The 21,890-nt window shown below is 38.3% G+C and overlaps 1 protein-coding gene across 4 annotated transcripts in view; it reads left to right on the top strand.

The window, feature by feature from the left end:
• The window catches only part of ZHX3 (zinc fingers and homeoboxes 3), a 155,939-nt gene that overhangs the window by 94,550 nt on the left and 39,499 nt on the right, over nt 1-21,890 (top strand). The window lies entirely within an intron of this gene.

Genomic DNA, 21,890 nt, shown 5'->3' with positions numbered 1-21,890 from the left:
CAAAGACAGCCTGGATGGTTGATCGGAAAGGTCTATCACACTGGGTGGGGAGAGGAGCGCAGTTTGGTGTGGGCACACAGGCCACGGCAACCCTGCAGCAGGCCTCAGAGAACTGAATCGCGGACAGCTGTGGCAGTTTCCAGGCTTCTCAACCCACGAACGCCAAAGACAACTTAGAAGGTCAGTGGGAAAACTCTGTGACTGCGATGAGAGAAGGAGATAGGTCTCAGCCGCCCCTGGGGCCGCGGCTGTTTCCTGAGCTTCTGGTCCACAGACTGAGGGGGAATCAAGTGGCTGATCCGAGGGGGATTGTAGAGATCTCTTTGCCAGTGCTGAGGCAGGAATCTCTTGCTTTGCCCATGCTTGGATCTGGGTAACAGTTCTGAGGGGAGCCCCTGGGGTGATGAGGAATGCTGGTGTGGTGAAGCTTGTTGTGGCTGTGGAGAGGAAACACCTCGCCCCTTATCATAGCACCTTGGAAGAACTGAAAGTTTTCAGGTCCCTAGAAGTATCTCTGAAAACAGCTGTACAAACCCCCGAAGCTTGGGACGGTACATTCTCCACATTGGAAGCAGACTTTTACCCTAACAAAGAGTTTAAAACTCAGGTAATTGGCTGGGATCATGAGTAAGCAGCGCAAAAAGAGTCAGACTATATTATCTTACTTTAGTGACAAGGAAGATCAAAACATACAACCAGAAGAAGACAATAAAGTCAAAGCTCCCAAATCCAAAGCCTCCAAGAAGAATTTGAATCAGTCCCAGGCCTTGGAAGAGCTCAAAAGGGATTTTGAGAAGCAAGTAAGAGAAGTAGAGGAAAAACTGGGAAGAGAAATGAGAGTGATGCAAGAAAATCATGAAAAACAAGTCAACAGCTTGCTAAAGGAGGCCCCCCCCAAAAAATTGATGAAAATAACACCTTAAAAAATAGCCTAACCCAAATGGCAAAAGAGGTCCAAAAAGCCAATGAGGAGAAGAATGCCCTAAAAAACAAAATTGGCCAAATGGAAAAGGAAGTCCAAAAGATTACTGAAGAAAATACTTCCTTAAAAATTATAATAGAGCAATTGGAAGCTAGTGACTTTATGAGAAATCAAGACACAGTAAAACAAATCCAAAAGAATGAAAAAATAGAAAACAATGTGAAATATCTCCTTGGAAAAACAACTGACCTGGAAAATAGATCCAGGAGAGAGAATTTAAAAATTATTGGACTATCTGAAAGCCATGATCAAAAAAAGAGCCTAGACATCACTTTTCAAGAAATTATCCTAGGAAAACTGCCCTGATATATTAGAACCAGAGGGCAAAATAGAAATTGAAAGAATCCGCCAATCATCGCCTGAAAGAGATTCCCCAAAGGAAAACTCCTAGGAATATTGTAGCCAAATTCCAGAGTTCCCAGGTCAAGGAGAAAATATTACAAGCAGCCAGAAAGAAACAATTCAAGTATTGCGGAATCACAATCAGGATAACACAAGATTTAGCAGCTTCTACGTGAAGGGACTCAGGGCATGGAATATAATATTCTGGAGGGCAAAGGAGATAAGATTAAAACCAAGAATCACTTACCCAGCAAAACTGAGTATAGTCCTTCAGGGGAAAAAATGGCTATTCAGTGAAATAGAGGACTTTCAAGCATTCTTGATGAAAAGACCAGAGCTGAATAGAAAATTTGACTTTCAAATACAAGACTCAAGTAGCACATGAAGAGGTAAACAGGAAAGAGAAAATCATAAGAGACTTATTATGGTTGAACTGTTTACATTCCTGCATGGAAAGATGATATTTGTAACTCATGAGACCTTTGTCAGTTTTAGGGTAGTTGGAGGGGAAAAAATTATATGTATGTATATATAGATATAGATGGATAGATAAAGGGCACAGGGTGAGTTGAAAATGAAGGGGTCATATCTGGAGAATAAAATTAAGGGGTGAGAAAGGATTATACTAGGAAAAGGAGAAAGGGAGAGGTAGAACGGGGTAAATTATCTCACCAAAAAAACAGAAAAGGCTCTTACAGTGGAGGGGAAACGGGGGAATGTGAGAGGGAATGAGTGAATCTTATTCTCATAGAATTTGACTTAAAGAGGGAATAACATACACACTCAATTGGGTATGGAAATCTGTCTTACCCTATAGGAAAATGGGGGGGGGAAGGGGACAAGAGAGTAGGGGTATGATAGAGAGGAGGGCAGATTGGGAAAGGGGGTGATCAGAAGCAAGTACTTCTGAGGAGGGTCAGGGTCAAAAGAAAGAATAGAATAAATGGGGGCAATAGGATTAAGGGAAATAGAGTTAGTTTTTCACAGCATGTCTACTATGGAAGTGTTTTGCATAACTGCATATATATAACCTATATTTAGTTGCTTGCCTTATCAATGAGGGTGGAAGGGGAGGGAGGAAGGGAGAAAATTTGGAACCCAAAGTTTTAAAAACACATGTTTAAAAAGAAATGTTTTCACATGCAACTGGGAAACAAGAAATACAGGAAATGGGGTACAGAAATCCATCCTGCCCTATAGGAAAATTGAAGGGAAAGGAGATAAGAGAAGGGAGGGCAGAGATAGAAGGGAAGGCAGACTAGAGGAAGGGGTATTCAGAATACATGCCATCTTGGGGTGGGTGAGGGGCGAGATGGAGTGAAAATTTGGAACTCAAAATCTTATGGAAGTAAATGTTGAAAACAAAAAAATAAATAAAAATTACCATAATAAAATAAATAAATGAATAAATAAATAACATTTAATGAGGGCCTGCTATGTGCTGGGCACTGTGCTTGGCACTCTAGATACAGATAGATTATTACAGTCACTGCTTTCAAAGAGTTTACAATTTTATTTGCCGTTGGGGTTTGGGGATATATTGAACTGAGTACAGTGACAAGTACACAAATAACTTTAATATAAGAAACAGTAAAGACTTACTGAAAAGAAGAGGGCCAGCAAAAATGCAATGGGAAATTTGAGGAAGGAGATATGAGAATACTTTTAGGACCTACCTCTCAGGGTTTTTTCCAGTAATAAATGATATAAGAAGTAAAAATGCATTGAAACTATAAAGGACTATGTAATTAAAAGCTCTTATTATATTTGGCTAACAAAGTTCATTAATTTAAAGTTCATGTGACTTCATAGAATACATATTTTAATAAATAGATAAGACTTATTTATAATCAGTATATAAGTTATAAATGATGTCTTCTAAAACCCTTGAAAACAATTTGTAGTAACTGTTTTTAATGGTACAAGTTAATCGTATAAGCAATCTATGAAAGAAAGTGTAAAAAAAGCTTCAGCCGAGCCTTCTCTCTGAATTAACAAAAAGTCCTAATTTAGTGAAGCACGAACAATGCTAACTCTACCTAGCAAATCAGACACTTAAATGTGAACATCATGTTCTACTAACTTTTTTTTTTTTGGCTAGGCAATAGGGTTAAGTGACTTGCCCAGGGTCAAACAGCTAGTGAGTGTTATGTATCTGAGGCAAGATTTGAACTCAGGTCCCCCTGACTCCAGGGTTGGGGCTCTATCCACTGCGCCACCTAGCTGCCTCACATTCTACAAACTTTTAAAGAAAGCCTACCAGTTCCACTAATAATCGCACGAATATAGTGATTATATAGTGACCATATATTATATGCTAATATATAGTGATTATAATACAGTGTCCCCTCTTGCTAAATAATGTTTATTTTCAGAAAATAGAAGTGCTATCTTCCCTCTTTCCTTTCAGCAAGCTCTTCCTGAGTAACCTACTTAATGTTCAAGATCCTATGGGGTTGACAAAATTAAATAAACCAAAGTCCCTGTCCACAGATTTCTTACATGGTGATAACATAGTTGGGTCCAAGGTCAGCCTTATATTCTCTATAGTATGATTTGGAAGGACCCCTGGGATAGGCTTCTCTACTTCAAAATACTCCATTGCTGACATTCAAATACATTAAGTTCTGTCATTCTGCTATTAGCAATTTATTACTTTGAGTCGAAGCATTATATCTCCTGGAGTCCTCTGTTAAAAAGGCAAACAGCTTTAGAGGCCTCATACTTAAAGCCATACTGAAAAGAGAATTAGTTTTCCATACACCAAGTCATCTAGCAAAGCCCTAAGGGAAGAGGGATACAAGATAAGTAAGTTTTGATGGGAGGGGGAAAGGGAAAAATACAGGTGCTGGGAGTGTGAGTCCCTGGGCAGCAAGGGAGCACTAGTCCCCTTTGATTGGCAGCAGATGGAGAAAGGAAAAGGGGATAAAAGGAGAGCGAGGAAGAGTATCCCCAAACTATTTAAAATTTGCCTTTGTCAAAATTTGTCTTGCAATATGCTTTTCTTGTGATGAATTAACCATTGATTAGTTACAGAATTTTATGTCTTTTGATTTCTAACATTGAGGTAGCGTGGCACACTGATGCATGTTACTAACCAGTTCTTCTTAGTTTCCATTTCTTGTTTCTTCCTTCCTTTATCCTTTAGCCAAAGTGAAACTAAAAATACTGAAAGTTTAAACCTACATCATCATGTATTATATGTATTTTACATATAAAGCTAAGTTGAAGCAGTTATAATGAGTTTAAGGAAAGAAATATCAACATCTTATTAGAATCAGGTTACATATATCCAAACTTGCAGAATTACCCCATTGTCCATGCCCCCAACAATGTTAGCATAACAAAGTAACAATCACGTTGACTTCCTTAAGTGATTCTAAAAGTGGAGCAAACTATCTGTTGGTTATTTAGTTATATGGGACTGAAACATTTCAAAGGCTTAGCTCAGGGCTAATTAGCATAGCAGTCAGAGTGTGGTGCTAAGGCCAGGGTTACAAGTGGGATTGCATTTGGGGGTATAGTTAGCTTCATGAAAAACCAAGATTCTTTCTTTTTCCTATAATGGTACCTCTAACCCCAACTAACCACTTGGAAAGTTTATGCTCTGCTATAAAGGAAATCTAAAAAGGCTATATAAATGGCTTAGTACTGGATATAATTTTTCATGAGGCAGCAAGCATTAATGGATAGAAAAGCTAGCCATGGAATCAGGAATACCTGGGTTCAAGGCCTGCCTCTTATTATGGGTAAGTTACTTTACCCCTCAGTGGAAGTTCTCAATATATAAAATCACTAGTCTGGATGGAATAAAGACAAGGCTTACAAGCTTATTAGAATTAAAGGGATGACTGGACCTATGATTTCATTGCTATAAGGGAACTCCCAGGCAAGGAAGCGCCTCCTCCCAATGTAGCTTAGCACTTTCTCTGTCATTTGTAGACACAGAGAATGGCTTAGACTAGAGGACTGAGAGGTTGAGTGACATGCCTGGGTCACACAGCCAGTATGTCAGAGATTGGATTGGGACCTAGCTCTCCTTTCTTCTAGAGTGAGTTTCCACAGAGCCACACTGCCTCTCAAACTGTAAGATCATGAAAATGTACATCATTACATAATAGGCATATGATTTGTAAAATAAAGTGTTTGATCCTGAGGAAGGTCATTACTGACCAAAAGCATTAAGGAAAATTTAATTAAGAGATAGAATTTGAGTTGGACTTTAAAGAATGGGTACACATTCAATAGAGGAAGAATAGAATATTCTAGCTGGAGACAAGGATTAGAGGTGTGGAGAGTACAAGACGTAGTTCGGAGAAGAGTGGAATCCAGTTTTGCTGAAACATTAGGTTCATGGAAGAGAGTAAGATGAAACAAGACTGGGAAAGGTAGGTGCCAAGTTATAGGTGGTCTTGATTGTCAAGCTAGAACTTTGACTTCACTGGGGCATCACTGAAGATGTTTTAGTAAAGGAGTAACAGTAACAATATGTGTGTATAAAAATATTAGTCTGGCAACAACATGAAGGAAGGATTGGAGAGTAGAAGTAGGGGAGAGGGGAAGGAAGACTAACATTGTAATATTTCATGAGGGACTGTATAAAGTGGCAGCAGTGGGAATAGAGAAGAAGCGATGAATTTAATAGAGTTTGCAAAGGTGGAATTAACAGGAGGATTTCTTCTGTAAAGTAAGAGACCTGAATGAAGGTCCCAGAGAAGAGAAAATAAAGCATACCCAGAATGGCAGAGAGGTAGGTGACTTCAAACACAATATTATATACATTGGTTATAATATAATCCAATATAATATAGAGATGTGGTTTCTGTATTGGATGTATTTCCTTTAATTATTTTTCTTTGTCACAAAGGAGAGTTCACTGAAGGGTTGGAGTGATAGATGAGTAATGCGTTTACTTGATACACATATGAGAGGCAGCATAGCATAACATAGCAGAAAGCCCAGGACTTACTCAGGAGACCTGTGTCATGAATGACTGATGTAAAGACAAAACATATTAATAAAATATTTGTAAACGAATAGGACAAAGTGATTGCACTGGTTGATATGTAAAGATCTCTTTCAGCTCAAACAGTGTGTGATTCTGAGGAATGAAGAAGAGGAAAGAATCAAAGATAACCAACCCAGAGGTTTTGAACATGAAAAATAGTAGAAACAGTGGTGCTATAGACAAAAGTAGAAAAGTCATAAGAGCAGGCAAGGAGAAGTAATAAACTTGGTTTCGACTATGTTGAGTTTGAAATACCAACAGAATATTCTGGTAGAGATGTCCTCTAGACATTTGGAGCTAAGAGATAGGAGATAAATTTTAGTTATTTCCATAGAGGTAGTAGTAGGATCCATGGGAGTGAATGAGATTTCCAAGAGATAGTGTAGAAAATAAAGAGATCCTAGGACAGACCTTTGAGGAATTTAGGATCATAAATCTAGACTTGAAAGAGACCCCAAAGGGCATCAAGTCCAGCCTTCTCTTTTTGCAAATGAGTAAACTGAGGCCCAGGAGGTTTAAGTGAGTCACCCAACCAAGGTCACAGAAATAGTAGGTGGCAGGAGCAGGATCAACATTATGGCATCCAGGAGAGGATGAGGAGCCAATGACAAAAACAAGAAATTATTATGGAGGTATAGGAGGAAAATCAAGAACCTATTGTCTCTCTGAATCTGAAAGAAGAGATACCCTGTAAAAAGCAGATAGTCAACAGCTTCAGATACTGCAGTGAAATTAAGGAGGATGATCACTGGGGGAAAAACAAGATATTGGGTTTGGTGATAAGACAGTCGTTGGTCATCTTAGAGAGGGCTGTTTCATTAGAGTGTTTGGGGAGGCGGTAGCAAAAGCAAAACTAAGAAGTTTAGGAGAGGTTAGATAGTAAGAGGCACTGAGTATATATAACTTTTAAAAGAGGTTTAGCAATGAATAGAAAAAGCTGGGATGATAGGTAAATGGGGCAGAAAGGTTAAGGAATAGCTTTTTTAACTTAGAACTGAGGAGACCCAAATATGTTTATATGAGAAGGGGAACTTGTATTGATAATATAAAGTCCAGGGGTGGGGAGCCTGTGGCTTTGAGGCCACGTGTGGCCTTCTGGGTTCTTGGGTGCAGCCTTTTAACTAAGTCCAAGTTTTACAGAGCAAATCCTTTTATTAAGGGGATTTGTTCTGTGAAGTTTGGATTCAGTCAAAGGGATGTATTTGGGAACCTAGAGGGCCACATGTGGCCTCAAGGCCGCAGGTTCCCCACCCCTGGACTATAAACAAAGTTTTTTTTTTAAAAGATACATTCTAGAAGGTCCCTTCTAGCTCTAAACTCCTTTGATTGTCTCAAGTACTCAAGAACTCAAAAAGGATCTGTGATCTTATTGATGTGAGTATATACCACAATTTATCACAGTGCAGATTGAAACTCATCTATATTCATTCCGTGCAAGTCTTAACCATGTAGTAGTCAAATGATTTCAGGTACTTAGTAACAGAAATTTCGTACGTCCTCCATCCCGGGGTGCACATGGTTGTAAGCTGAATGTTAGCTAAATAAACACATCTACTCCTACTGCTCTTCTGAGGAAGAATCAGTTCTATTTTTATCTTAAATTGTCTTGTTTTATATATTGTGTTTAAACTTATAAGACCCTACAAATTCTGTTTTAAGTAGATAGGTATACCAAACAATAGTATAAAATGGTTATATTTAGATTTGCCTTAATTTTCTTCTTTTTTTGCCTTAATTTTTCAGGCCTTAGACATTACCTTTGTATCAAAAACTTTGATTTTATAGATGCATAATAATAATTCATATTTTATATGATGCTTTTTAAGGTTTACGAAGTGCCTCACAACAACCCTGTCAGGTAGGTTGTATAAGTATTATTATTCCAGTTTTATAGATGAGTAAACTAAAACTCAGAGAGTAAGTAAAGTGATTTACCCAAGGTTACACAGTTAGTAAATGTCAGAAGCAAGATTTAAACCCAGGAATCATGACTTTAAATCCAGGGCTCTGTCTGTTACGCTGTGCTGCCTCTTAATTTTGTATTAGTTGACTTGAACTGACAGGAACTCATCAGCATATATTTCTGCTTACACTGTCATTATCATATGTTAGTATCCACGTAAAGCTTTCTCTCATTGGACTTTATGCATTTCTTACAACTAGATGATATCTTGTATAATGTACTTATTGGTGTAGGATAAAGATACTATATATAGTCTGTTACAAACATTCCTTTATGAAGTTTTAAGAGCCAATCTCTTAGTATTGTTGGCATTTGGTAGCCAAGGAATGATGTTGGATGGGGTTGCTTGAAAGTATTATTGTCTGTTTTTTATTAGTAACAGAAAATAAAAGGGCAAAGCTTAAAGAATGTTATGAAGGGAAGAAGGAGAATACCTTAAAACCCTGGAACACTTATTTCTAATACTGTTAAGTGTTTTATTAAAATTGCAATCCAAAGTAAAGGAAACTTTTTGCGATAGTTTAAAAGTTTTATTCTACCAGTGACTTATTTTTATTTTATATTTATTATTTCTAGCCCATTACCTTGCATGTTTGTGTCTTCTTTAACAAGAAAAGTAACTGGCAATCTAAACTAAATCATTCGAAAAAAATGAAGAGAAAGATTCGAATATTTGTTAGGTTTTTTTAAACTATATTTAATTGATGTCTTCTGCCTTTACATAAGACATTTCCCATTCACCCTGGCCAGACTGAACTCTCCCTTGTGACAAAGAAAAACAACTAAGGGAAAATATCTAGTGTAAGCTTTGTCTGGTAATGTATGTCTGTGTATACACATGCACAGGCACTACTGTTCTGTCCTAGTAGATTTCCACTTTCCTGCTGTGAGGGATAAAAGTTGTGTTCATTATCTCTTCCCTAGGACCTTCTTTGGTTTTTCCGTTATCAGAGTTCATCTTCCTTTAGGTGATCTTTAAATCTGCATTGTTGTAGTTATCATCTATTATCGTCTTGCTTCTCACACCTCATCCTTTTTGAACACTCTATAGCACTCCATCTTCTTGTTCTATGCCTTTGTATAATATAGACTGTCACCCATTCATAGAATGCCCCTCACTTCTACCTTTTGGAATCTCTTGTTTCCTTCAAACTCAGTTCAAGTGCGACCTTTTACACAAGATTTTTCCTGATTTCCCTGGCTATTACTGCCTTCCTCCTAACATTATCTTGTATCTGTTTGTGTCTTTTTCTATATATCCCCTCTCTTCTTCTCCAGTGGATTGCATCTAATCCCATCTCCCTTAAATCTTTGACTTCTTTCTATCCACTGGTTCCTTTCCTACTGCCTACTGCCTTATCTCCAGCCTCAGTTATGAATAGTTATGAATATGACCTTTCACTGACTACCCATGCGTTCTATCTCCTGCTACTCAAGGGGCAAGACAGCCTCAATCTACCACAATGCTTCCCCCTTAAGGAGCAGCTTGGTGGCGCAGTAAATAGAGCACTGGCCCTGAAGTCAGGAGGACCTAAGTTCAAATCTGGCCTCAGATCAAACACTTGACACTTACTAGCTGTATGACCCTGGGCAAGTCACTTAACCCCAATTGCCTAAAAGCAAAAACAAAAGCAAAAGAACACTTAACCCCTTGTAAGAGATGCCGTGCCAGCCTGATCTCCAGCCTCAGGTGAGAAGAATGAGACTTTCCTCTGACCTTATCCTTCTATCTCTTCTTGCATGTGTTCCCTGAGAGAAGGCTGCTAGGGGCTGCAGACTGCTATCTGTACTAGCACAAGGCATCTTCTCCCTCCTGCTACCTACCTGATCTCCCACTGGAGATGTGGAAACCCTCTGGTAGGAATGGGAGCAACCTTCCCCTTGACCTCAGGTTTTCTATCTGCTTCTGCATCTGTCCTTTGAGGGAAGAGAAAAGTCAGTGGAGAGCAGAATGTATATCTCCTGCTATTCAGGTTTGACTTCCATCTCTTACCATACCATCTTCTGCCTTGTCTCCAACTTTTGAAGGGAAGAGTAGTAGTAAAACAGGATCTCTTATCTGACAATCTGACTATGTGTCTTCCATCTGCCGTACTTTTCTGTGACCTGATTTCCTAGTCTCCTCTGGGAAGAGCAATGGTACCTTCTACCCAGTGATGAACATTTTTACACCTACCCTTACCCTATACATCCCAGTGATTCTGAGCCCCTATAGGTCATCATGTAAATCCCATTCCCCATTCCCTAACTACAGATTCCTTATTCTCATCCCCCCAAACCCTCTTACTCTGAAGTCCCAACCAAACGCCACCTACCTCTCTATTGTGCCCTCTGAAATACCTATTCCAAAGGCAACAAACTTCCTTCCTAAATCTTTTCTTCTGCCACTTCTTCCATCTCCTAACAATCACTGAAACCTGGCTTCCCTCTGATGACACAGCTCTCTGGGCTAGTCCTTCCAGTATTAGCTGCACTTTCACTCATTCCCCTTAACTCACTGGTTGAAGCAGGGAGGTTGGAATATTCCTTGTTCCCCATTGCCACTTTCAGATTCTCCTCCTATTTCTAACACTCCTTTCAGGTTCATGCAGTCCATATCTACCACCCAATCAAAATCCTGGTAGCTGTTGTCTACCAGGGCACTTCCTTCTTCAGAGTTCGGTACCTGGCTTACAATTTTTTTTTCCTCACCAACTCTTGCTGTCATGCTTGGAGACTTCAAAATACATATTAATTCTCCCTCAAAAATCCTAACAACTCAGATCCTCAACCTATTCACTTCCCATGACCTGTTCTTCCAACCTACCTCGGCCACACACAAAGATGGTCTTCCCCCTGATCTTGCCATTACCCAGAAATACATCACCTCCATGTTTAAGAATTCCAAAATCCCCTTATCTGATCATAATCTATTGGCTTTTTACCTCTCCCTCAGTCCTCCATTACCAAACTCTCTTCTTCACTCACACCATAACTTCTAACTCCTCAGTTTTCTCCCAAGTTATCATACCTGCACTAGCTTTCTTTCTCCCCTCATTTCCCTATCATGACCCCTTGGTGAACCAGTTCAGCTCTATACTGTTTTCTTCTCTTAAGTCCCTGGCCCCCTTATCATATCACCAGTTGCACCCTGCCAGATCTTAGCTTTCAATCACTCCCATCATCCACAGCCTTTGTTTCTATAACATGCTGCTGAATAAAGATAGAGAAAATCATGCAACCATTCCTATTAAGTCTGCTACAAATTTCTGTTACATAACTCCAGTTGGGTCCTCACTGCCGCTAGGTAATCCTTCTGTATTTCCCTTCATTAACTTGCTATCTCACTCTTCACAATGGCTTTTCTAAAACTTTTTATTCCTCCTCAAACCTCCCATGACTCACTCTCCCCCACCCCTTCTCAGCATACAACCTTGACTCACATTTTTCACAAAAAATTAAGGCCATTTACCATGAGATCCCTCTTCTCTCCCCTTCTCTCATGTCACTCAGATGCCTTCTGCCCCTATCTCTTCCTTTCCCGTCTCACACAAAGAGGTGGCCTTACTCCTTACCAAGGCCTACCTTCCCACCTGTGCAAGTGATCTCATTCCATCTGGATTTCTCTAATAAATTGCTCCCTCTGTCATTCTTAATTTATCTTCAGTCTCTCCTTATTTACTGGCTCCTCCTCTTCTGCCTACAAACATGTCCACATCTCCCTCATCCTCAAAAAAACCCTTGCTTGATCATTCAATTCCCACTAACCATCACCCTATATTTCTTCTGCCCTTTGTAGCCAAACTCCTTAAAAAGACTGTCTACACTAGGTGCATATACTTTCTCTTCTCTCATTCACTCTTAACCTCTTACAATCTGGCTTTGAACTTTATCTTCTCAATATTCCTTGCTGAATCTTTATCCAGATCATACCCTCTAACTATAGGTATCCCACAGAGTTCTTTCCTAGGCCCACTTCTTCTCTTTCTCACTAGTGAGATCACTTAGTGATCTCATCACCTCTCATGGATTTAATTATCATTTCCATGCTGATTATTCTCAAATCTGCCTGTTCTGCCATAGCTTCTCTACTGACTTCCAATCTCACATCTCCATCTGCATTTCAGGTATCTAGAACTGGATGTCCAGTAGACACTTAGACTCAATCTGTCCAAAACCAAACTCATTATCTCTCAACTTAAAACTTTCCCCTCCAATTTCTCTTTGACCATCAAGGACACCACCATCTGCCCAGTCCCTCAGGCTTGCAATCTTGGTGTCATCTTTGATACCTCACTATCTCTCTCTCTTACACACACACACACCCCATATCTAATCCGTTGCCAAGACTTGTCTGTTTCACCTTTGCAATATCTCCCAAATACACCCCCTTCTCTCCTCTGACACTGCTACCACGCTGTTACAGGCCTGTACCAACTCAGTCTTGCACTATTGCAATAGCCTGTTGTGGGTTTGTTTGCCTCAAGTCTATCCCTACTCCAAATTATCCTCTATTTAGCCCCCAAGTGATTTTTTTAAAGCACAGCTTTGACCATGTTATCCCACCATTCCATTAACACCACCACCTTATAACCTCCAACTGCTTCCTATCACCTCCAGGATCAAATACAAAATCCTCTAATTGGTATTCAAAGCCCTTCATAAGGGGGTGGAGCCACCATGATGGATTAGAAACCCAGCTAAACTCTATCAACATTCTCTTCCAAACAACTTAAAATAATGCCTTAAATCAGATTTTGGAGTGGAAGAGCTAAAGGCACTGTTTGGCAACTCTATTGCCTCGATGTAGTTCTGCAACTGAGTTGCAGTTCCAGGGCAGACAGGAATGATTGTGGTGGGTCACAAGGGAGCAGGGCCTCTAGTCACAGTTTCAGAGCCAAGAGGAGCAATAGTGCTTGTGGCTCCAGGAGAGCAGGGGTCCTTTCTTGCAGAGAGTAGAACACCAACCCAGAGAGCAGTGACCACACTTCTCCCAGGATCATACCACTTTGGAAGCACCAAAAACAAGGAGACCCCCAGAACTGTCTCTGAAGATAGCAGCACAAAAAAAGCCTGAAGCTTGGAACAGTGCCTCCTCCACCCAAGTGAGCAGAGCCCACCTTTAATATAATGCTCACAGTGAAGAAATAGGCTAGAAAAATGAGTAAACAATAAAAAGAGAACTTGACCATGAAAAGCTACTGTAGTGGCAGGGAAGACCAAGTCACAAAATCAGAAAAAGACAGTAACATGAAAACACAACCAAAGCCTGAAAGAAAAATGCTAATGGACACAAGCCCAATAAGAATTCCTGAAAGAATTAAAGAAAGCAATAAGAGTGATAGAGGAAAACTTGGGGAAAGAAATGAGAGTGATACAAGAAAATTATGAAAAGAGAAACAGCTTGGTTAAAAATAAAAGTATAAAAAATTTTAAGAAAATAATACCCCTTCAAATCCGGCCTCAGACACATAAAACTTACTAGCTGCGTGACCCTGGGCAAGTCACTTAACCCCATTGCCTAGCCAAAAAAAAAAAAAGAAAAAGAAAACAATACCTTAAAAAACAAAATTGGCCTGATGATAAAAGAGGCACAAAAATTCACTGAAGAACTTCTTAAAAAGCAGAATAAACCAAATGGGAAAAGAAGTACAAAGGCTCACTGAAATCATTCCTTAAAAATTAGAATTGGAAAGTGGAAACTAATGACTCCAGGAAAACATTAAGAAATAATAAAAGTAAAAGAATTAAAAATAGGAAAAAATGTGAAATATCTCATTGCAAAATAGCTGACCTGGAAAATAGATCAAGGACAGATAATTTAAGAATTATTGGACTACCAGAAAAAGAGCCTAAACATCAGAAAAACTGCCCCAGTATCTTAGATCCAAAGGGTAAAATAGAAACTGAAAGAATCCACCAATCACCTCTTGAAAAAGATCCTAAAATGAAAACTCCCAGGAGTATTATAGCCAAATTTCAGAGCTCCCAGCTCAAGGAGAAAATATTGCAAACAGCCAGAAAGAATCAATTTTGAATATTGTGGAGGCACAGTTAGGATCACACAAAATTACTTTCACATTCAAGGAGCAGAGGGCTTGGAATATGATATTCTGGAAGGCAAAAGAGCTAGGATTACAACCAAGAAAAACCTATCCAGCAAAAATGAGTACAGTCCTTCGGGGGGAAATGGACATTTAATGAAATAGAGGATTTTCAACATTCCTGATGAAAAGACTGGAGCTGAATAGAAAACTTGACACTTAAACACAAGACTCAATAGAAGGATAAAAACGTGAGTGAGAAATCATAAGAGAATCAATAAAGTTAAACTATCTAAATTCCTATGTAGGAAGATGATATTGTAACATCTAAGAATTTTATCATTATTAGGGCACTTAAAAGGAGTTTATATAGACAGATGGCATGGGTGTGAGTTGATTATGTTGGAACGGTCTCCAAAAAAAAGTAAAGGTTGGAAAAAAAGGAAACCACTGGGAGAAGAAGAAAGGGAGAGGTAGAATGGGGAAATTTTTCTCACATAAAAGAGACATACAAGGAACAGTTTTTATAGTGGAGGGGGACATAGGGGAGGGTGGCAAGCAATGCTTGAACCTCACTCTCAACAGAATTGGTTTGAAGAGAGTAGAATACACACACTCAGTGTTGTACAGAAATGGAACTTACTCAACAGGGAAATAGGAGGGGAAGAAGATAAGAAAAAGGGAGATAATAGCAAAAGGGAAGGCAGATTAAGAGAAGTAGTGGTTAAAGGCAAAATTGACTTTTGAGAAAGGGACAGGATAAAAAAGAGGGAGAGAAGAAGAGACAGAAGAAAATGGGAAGGATAGAAATACACAGTAAGGTATCTAACTGTGAATGTAAATGGGATGAGCTTGCCCATAAAGAGAGAAGAATGGAATCCAACAATATGTTGTTTGTAAGAGACACACTTGAAACAGAAAGACACACACAGAATTAAAATAAAGAGCTGGAGCAGAATCTAATATGCTTTAGCTGAAGTAAAAAAGGCAAGGGTGGCAATCAAAAGCAAAAACAGACCTAATTAAAAGAGATAATCAGGGAAACTACATTTTACCAAAAGGTACCAAGACAGTGAATGAAGTGATATAAAATTTTTACAGCAAGTTTCTCTGATGAAGACCTCATTTCTCAAAAAACACTAGGTATAGAATTGAGTCAAATTTATAAAAATAAGAGCCATTCCCCACTTGATAGATGGTCAAAGGATATAAACAGGCAATTTTCAGAAGAAGAAATCAAATTTCTCTATAGTCATATAAAAAATGCTCTAAATTGGTGCAACTAGGTGGCTCAGTGGATAGAGCTGTGGCCTTAGAGTCAGGAGGACCTGAGTTCAAATCTGGTCTCGGACACACAACACAAGACGCTTGATAGCTGTGTGACCCTGGGCAAGTCACTTAACCCCAATTGCCTAGCAAAAAGCCAAAAAAAAATGCTCTAAATCACTATTGATTAGGGAAATGCAAATTAAAACAACTCTGAGGTACCAGCTCACACCTATCAGAAATGACAAATGCTGGAGAGGATGAAGGAAAAATTAGGTATACTAATGAATTGTTGATGGAGTGGAGTAGTAAACTGGTCTAACCATTCTGGAGAACAATTTGGAACTATGTCCAAAGGACTATAAAACTGTGCATACCCAGCAATGCCACTAGGCTAGGGCTAGTATCACAAAGAGATTAAAAAAAAAAAAAGGACCTACATGTACATCTATATATGTATGTATGTATGTATACACACACACCCATAGCAACCCTTTTTGTGGTGGCAAAAAATTGGAAATTGGAGAGATGCTCATAGATTGGGGAATAACTCAACAAGTTGTGGCATATGATTGTGATGAAGTACTATTGTGCTGTAAGAAATGATGAGTGGGGTGGTTTCAGAAAAATATAGCAAAACCTATGTGAACTGATGCAAAGTGAGGTAAAGAGAACCAGGAGATCATTGTGCATAGTAAACAACAATGTTGTAATGATGATCAGTTGTGTCTTGGTTACTTGACAACTTGACTACTCTGATCAATAAAGTGATCCAAGACATTTGCAAAGGACTCATGATAAAAAAAAAATGCTGCCTACCTCCAGAGACAGAACTGATGAATTCTGAGTACAAATTGAAGTATAATTTTCTCACTTTATTTTTTTTTTTGCTTTTTTTCTATATGGCTAGTAGGGAATTGTGTTTTGCATTATTTCACATGTATAATTGGTATCGTATTGCTTGCCTTCTCAGTGGGTGGGTTAGGGGTGGGAGAGAGACAGAATTTGGAATTCAAAATTTTAAAAGAAAAGAATGTTTCAAAGAATAAATAATAAAAAAAATTTAGATGCCCTTCATAACCTACCCTTCCCCTTTCCACTCTTCTTACCCCTTACTTTCCACTAAATACTCTTTGATCCAGTGATACCGGCCTCCTTGTTGTCACTGAAACAAGATAACTCCATCTCTCAGTGCCAGGCATTTTCTTGGGGTGTCCTTCATGCCTGGAATGCTCTCCCTCCTCATCTCTGCCTCTTGGCTTCCCTGACTTCTTCAAGTCCCAACTAAAATCCCATCTTCTAAGGAAGCCTTTCTTAACCTTTCTTAATTCTAGTATTTTATTTCTTTTTACTATTTCTTATTTTTTATATATATAATGTGTGTTTAGTTCATTTGTACATATGTGTTTACTTGTTTCCCTCATTAGATTGTGAGTTCCTTGAAGGCAGGGACTGCCTTTTGCCTCTTTTTTGTCCCTAGCTTTTAATACGGTGCTTGACCAATAGTAAGTGTTTAATAAATGCTTATTGATTGACTTCCTTTCTTACTCCTCAGCCCTTTACAATCTAGCTTTTGACCTCATTGCTCAACTGAAATTACTCTCTCCAAAGTTACCAGTGATCTCTTAATTGCTAAATCTGATTATCTTTTCTCAGCCCTAACTCTTCTTGGCCTTTCTGCTGCATTTGACGCTGCTGGCTACGCTCTCCTCCTGAATATTCTTTCCTCTCTCAAAGGAGGTCTTCATGGTAGGTCTTCATGACACTACTCTTTTCTGGTTTATCCCCTACTTTTCTAATCATTCCTTCTGTCTCCTTTACCGTCTCATCATAGTATCACAGCCCCTAAGGGATTTGCCTAAGGTTTTGTCCTAGGTCCTCTTTTCTTTTCCCTCTATGTAGTTTCTATCTCTGTCTGTCTCTCTCTGTCTCTCTCTGTCTCTCTGTCAGTCTCTCTCTCTTTTTCTCTTTCTGTCTTCCCCCCTCCTTTCACTGTATCCCTCCTCACCAGTGTTTTGCTTCTAATCACCTCCTCTCCCAATCTGCCCTCCCTTCTATAACCCCCCTTTATTCCTCTCCCTTTCTGCTTCTCTATATGATAAGATAGATTTCTATACCCAACTGAGTGTGGGTGTTATTCCCTCTTTGAGCCAATTTTGATGAGAGTAAGGTTCAAGTGATGCCCCCTCCCGTCTTTCCCTCTGTTGTAATAGGTCTTTCATACCTCTTCATGTAAGATAATTTACCCCATTCTACCTCTCCCTTCCTTCTTCTCACAGTGCCATCCTCTTTCTCATGTCTTAATTTTGCTTTGTTTTGTTTTGTTTTGTTTTGTTTTTTTCAATATCATTCCATCAAAATCAACTTATATCTACATCTTCTGTCTATGGTATACTCCTTCTAACTGACCTGATAGTAATGAAGTTCCTAAGAGTTAGAAGTATAATCTTCCCATGTATGGATGTAAACAGTTTAAACTTTATTAAATCCCTTATGTTTTTTCTTTCCTGTTTACCTTTTTATGCTTCTCTTGAGTCTTGTACTTGAAAGTCAGATTTTCTGTTCAGCTTTGGTCTTTTCATCAGAAATGCTTGAAAGTCCTCTGTTTCATCGAATGACTATTTTTTTCCTCTGAAGGTTTATACTCAGTTTTGATGGCTAGGTGATTTTGGTTGTAATCATAGCTCCTTTGCCTTCCAGAATATCATATTCTAAGCCCTCCAATCCTTTAATGTAGAAGCTACTAAATTCTGTGTAATCCTGACTGTGGCTCCACAATATTCAAGTTTCTTTCTGGCTGCTTGCAGTATTTTCTTCTTGTCTTGGGGGTTCTAAAATTTGGCTATAATATTCCTGAGAGTTTTCATTTTGAGATCTCTTTCAGGAGATGATCTGTGAATTCTTTCAGTTTCTATTTTACCTTCTGGTTCTAAGCAGTTTTCCTTGATAATGTCTTGAAAGATAAGGTCTAGGCCCTGTCTTTGATCATTACTTTCAATTAGTCCAATAATTCTTAAATCATCTCTGCTGGATCTATTTTCCATCCAGGTTAGTTGTTTTTTCCAATGAGATGTTTCATATTTTTTTTTCTATTTTTTTTCATTCTTTTAATTTAATTTTATTGTTTCTTGATGCCTCATGGAATTGTTAGCTTCTACTTGCCCAATTCTGATTTTTAAGGAATGATTTTCTTCAGTGAGGTTTTGTACCTTCTTTTCCAATTTGGCCAATTCAGTTTTTTTAAGGAGTTGTTTTCTTCAGTGGATTTTTGTACCTCCTTTTCCATTTAGTCAGTTCTACTTTTTAAGGAGTTGTTTTCTTTTGAAATTTTTTATACCTCTTTTTCCATTTTTTGTGCTTCCTTTACCAAGCTGTTGACTCTTTTTCCATGATTCTCTTGTATCACTTTCCCCCATTTTTCTTCTACCTCTCTTATTTGATTTGAAAAAATCCTTTTCTATCTTTTCTAGGAGTTCTTTTTTTTAGGCCTAAGACCAATTCACATTTTTCTTTGAGGCTTTGCATATAGCCCTTTTGACATTATTGTCCTTTTCTGAGTTTGTGTTTTGATCTTCTCTGTCACCATAATAACTTTCTGTGGTCAGGTTATTAGGATTTTTTTTGCTCATTTTTCCAACCTATTTTGTGACTTTTAATTTATATATTAAAGTTGGCCTCTATTCCTTGGGTGGAAGGGACACTGTCCCAAGTTTCTTGCACTAGGGGTATGAGGTCTTGCCACTAACCTGTGCCAGAGGGTGTGAGGCCTCGCCACTGGTCTGCTGCAGGGGCTGAGGGACCTCATCACTGACATGAACTGGAGCTTAGGGCCTTTCACCTGGCTTTCTGGGATGCCACCTGCACTGGATTGTGCTCCCCTTCTGTCTGAATGAGACGGACCTTTCCTGCCAACCTTCTAAGTTGTCTTGGGCTGGAAAATTGTTTCACCACATCCTGTTGTTGGTTCTGCCACTCTAGAATTTATTTTGAGGTGTTATTTTATAATTGTTTGGAAGTGAGTTTGGGAGAGTACAGGTGAGTTTCTACCTTACTCTGCCATCTTGGCTGTACCCCTCCCTTTTATTTTTTTTTCAGGGGTTACTTTTTTTTCTTTTAGACTCAAATACTAAAATAGACAATAGAGAAAAGAAAAAAACTTTATAAACTTAAATACAAAATAAGAAAAAAGCATGTCATGTACACATTAGAACAAAAGAGAGGATTCAAAATATATAACAATAAATTTCCATTTCCAGAAAGCCTATATAATAAATGCTATGTGTTAAGAGCTATCCATCTTTTCTTTGCTTCCTTGTAAGTTTTCTTTTCTTCTCTGCTGTGCACTTTTTACTTTGTTCTTTTCCCTCCTTACCCCCCATAAGGCTACAATTAAACATGGATATATTTATATAAAGATATATTTATATAGAGATGTAGATATATACATACACATATACATACATACATACATATATACATATATAGACATATACTTTCCCTAACAAATTCTCCTCCTGATCTTTGTTTTTGTTTGTGCATATTGCTTATTTCCTATCCCTCCTGACTCTTCTACTTTATTTCTACCCACTACCTTGCCCTCCTAATATTTAACCTACCTCCACCTCCAAGGATCACTCCCTTATCCTCCCATCCCCATTAATCTAAACACCCTCTATATCCCCCTTCAACCAATTCCCTTCCCCTCCCCCCTAGAGATCCCTCCTTTATCCTCTTCCCTCTCCCCTTAGCATTTTATTTCTTTCTGAATTTAGAAGATTTTTATACTCTTCTAGATATACATACATACTTATATATATATATATGTATGTATATATGTATGTATTGTTCCCTCTTGAACCCATTCCTGATGAAAGTAGGTTTCCAGAACTAACAGCCCTCCTCCCCCATCTAATTCCTCTGTCAGTTCTTTCTCTCACACCTCATTTGTGTAAGATAATTACTCTTTTTAACTGTTCCTAAATGGTTTTACTTTTTAAAGTCATATAATACTCAGGTGTACCCTGGTTTTGTTTTGTTTGGTTTTTTTTAGGCAATTAGGGTTAAGTGACTTGCCCAGGGTCACACAGCTAGTAAGTGTCAAGTGTTTGGTCTGAGGCTGGATTTGAACTTAGGTCCTCCTGACTTCAGGGCCAGTGCTCTACCCACTGCACCACCTAGCTGCCCCTCAGGTGTACCCTGATCTTTCTTGTGATCTACCCAGTTACTAATAACAATCTTAGACATATGTTTTACATTTTACATACATAAAAGGTAAACAGTCTGTCCTTATTGAGTACCTTGTAATTAGTCTTTGATATGTACCTTATATTTCTCTTGGCTCTTGTATGCCCAATCTTTTATTAAGTTAAGGTTGTTGTTTTGTTTTGTTTTGTTTTTTAACAAAGTCCTGAAAGTCTGACAGTTCATTAAAAGTCCATTTTTTTCATTCAGGATTATGCATAGTTTTGCTGGGTATTATATTTTCAGCCAGAACTTCTGTTTCTTTTGCTCTTCAGTATATGTGTTCCAACACCTGCAGTCTATTAAAGTTGTGATTCTTGTGTGATTCTAATTGTGGCACTACTGTATTTAAATTGTTTTTTTTTTCTTGCTGCTAATGATATTTTATCCTTGAATGGGTGGGGTTTTGGAATTTGACTGTAATATTCCTGTGGGTTTTCCTTATAAGATCTCTTTCAGGTGGTTATCAGTGGATTTTTTCTATTTCTACTTTCCCCTTTTGTTCTAATGCTTTGGGACAGTTTTCTTTGATTATTTCTTCTATTATTGTATCAAGATTCTTTTTTGATCATAGTTTTCAGGTAGTCCAGTTATTCTTATGTTTTGTCTTCTTGATCTGTTCTCCAGATCAGTTATTTTTCTTCTGAGATGTTTTACATTCTCTTCTAAATTTTCATTCTTTATATTTTATTTTATTATTTCTTGGTCTCTTATAACTTTACTGGCTTCGCCTTGCCCAATTCTGATTTTCAAGGAGTAATTTTCTTCCTTAAGATTTTGGATCTCTTTTCCTAATTGGTTGGTTTTCTTTTCATAATCTTCTTGTTTTTCTTGGCTTGTTGTTGTTTTTTGTTGTTGTTGTTGTTTTTGTTTTTCTTAGTTTTTCCTCAATCTCTCTCATTTGATTTTCAAAGTCTTTTTTAAGTTCTTCTGTGAATTATTTTTGGACAGGTGACCATTTGGCATTACTCTTTGGGGTAGAAGAGGTTTTCTTTGCTTCAGTATCCTTCATTTGAAGATGAACGCCGGTCTTCTATATTCCCATAGTAATTCTCTATGGTTAGA

Source organism: Vombatus ursinus, unplaced genomic scaffold (genome assembly GCF_900497805.2).
Source record: "Vombatus ursinus unplaced genomic scaffold, bare-nosed wombat genome assembly UNPS02014785.1, whole genome shotgun sequence".
NCBI lineage: Eukaryota > Metazoa > Chordata > Mammalia > Diprotodontia > Vombatidae > Vombatus > Vombatus ursinus.
The sequence above is the reverse complement of the archived record's forward strand: the minus strand, read 5'-3'. Positions and strand labels throughout refer to the sequence as shown.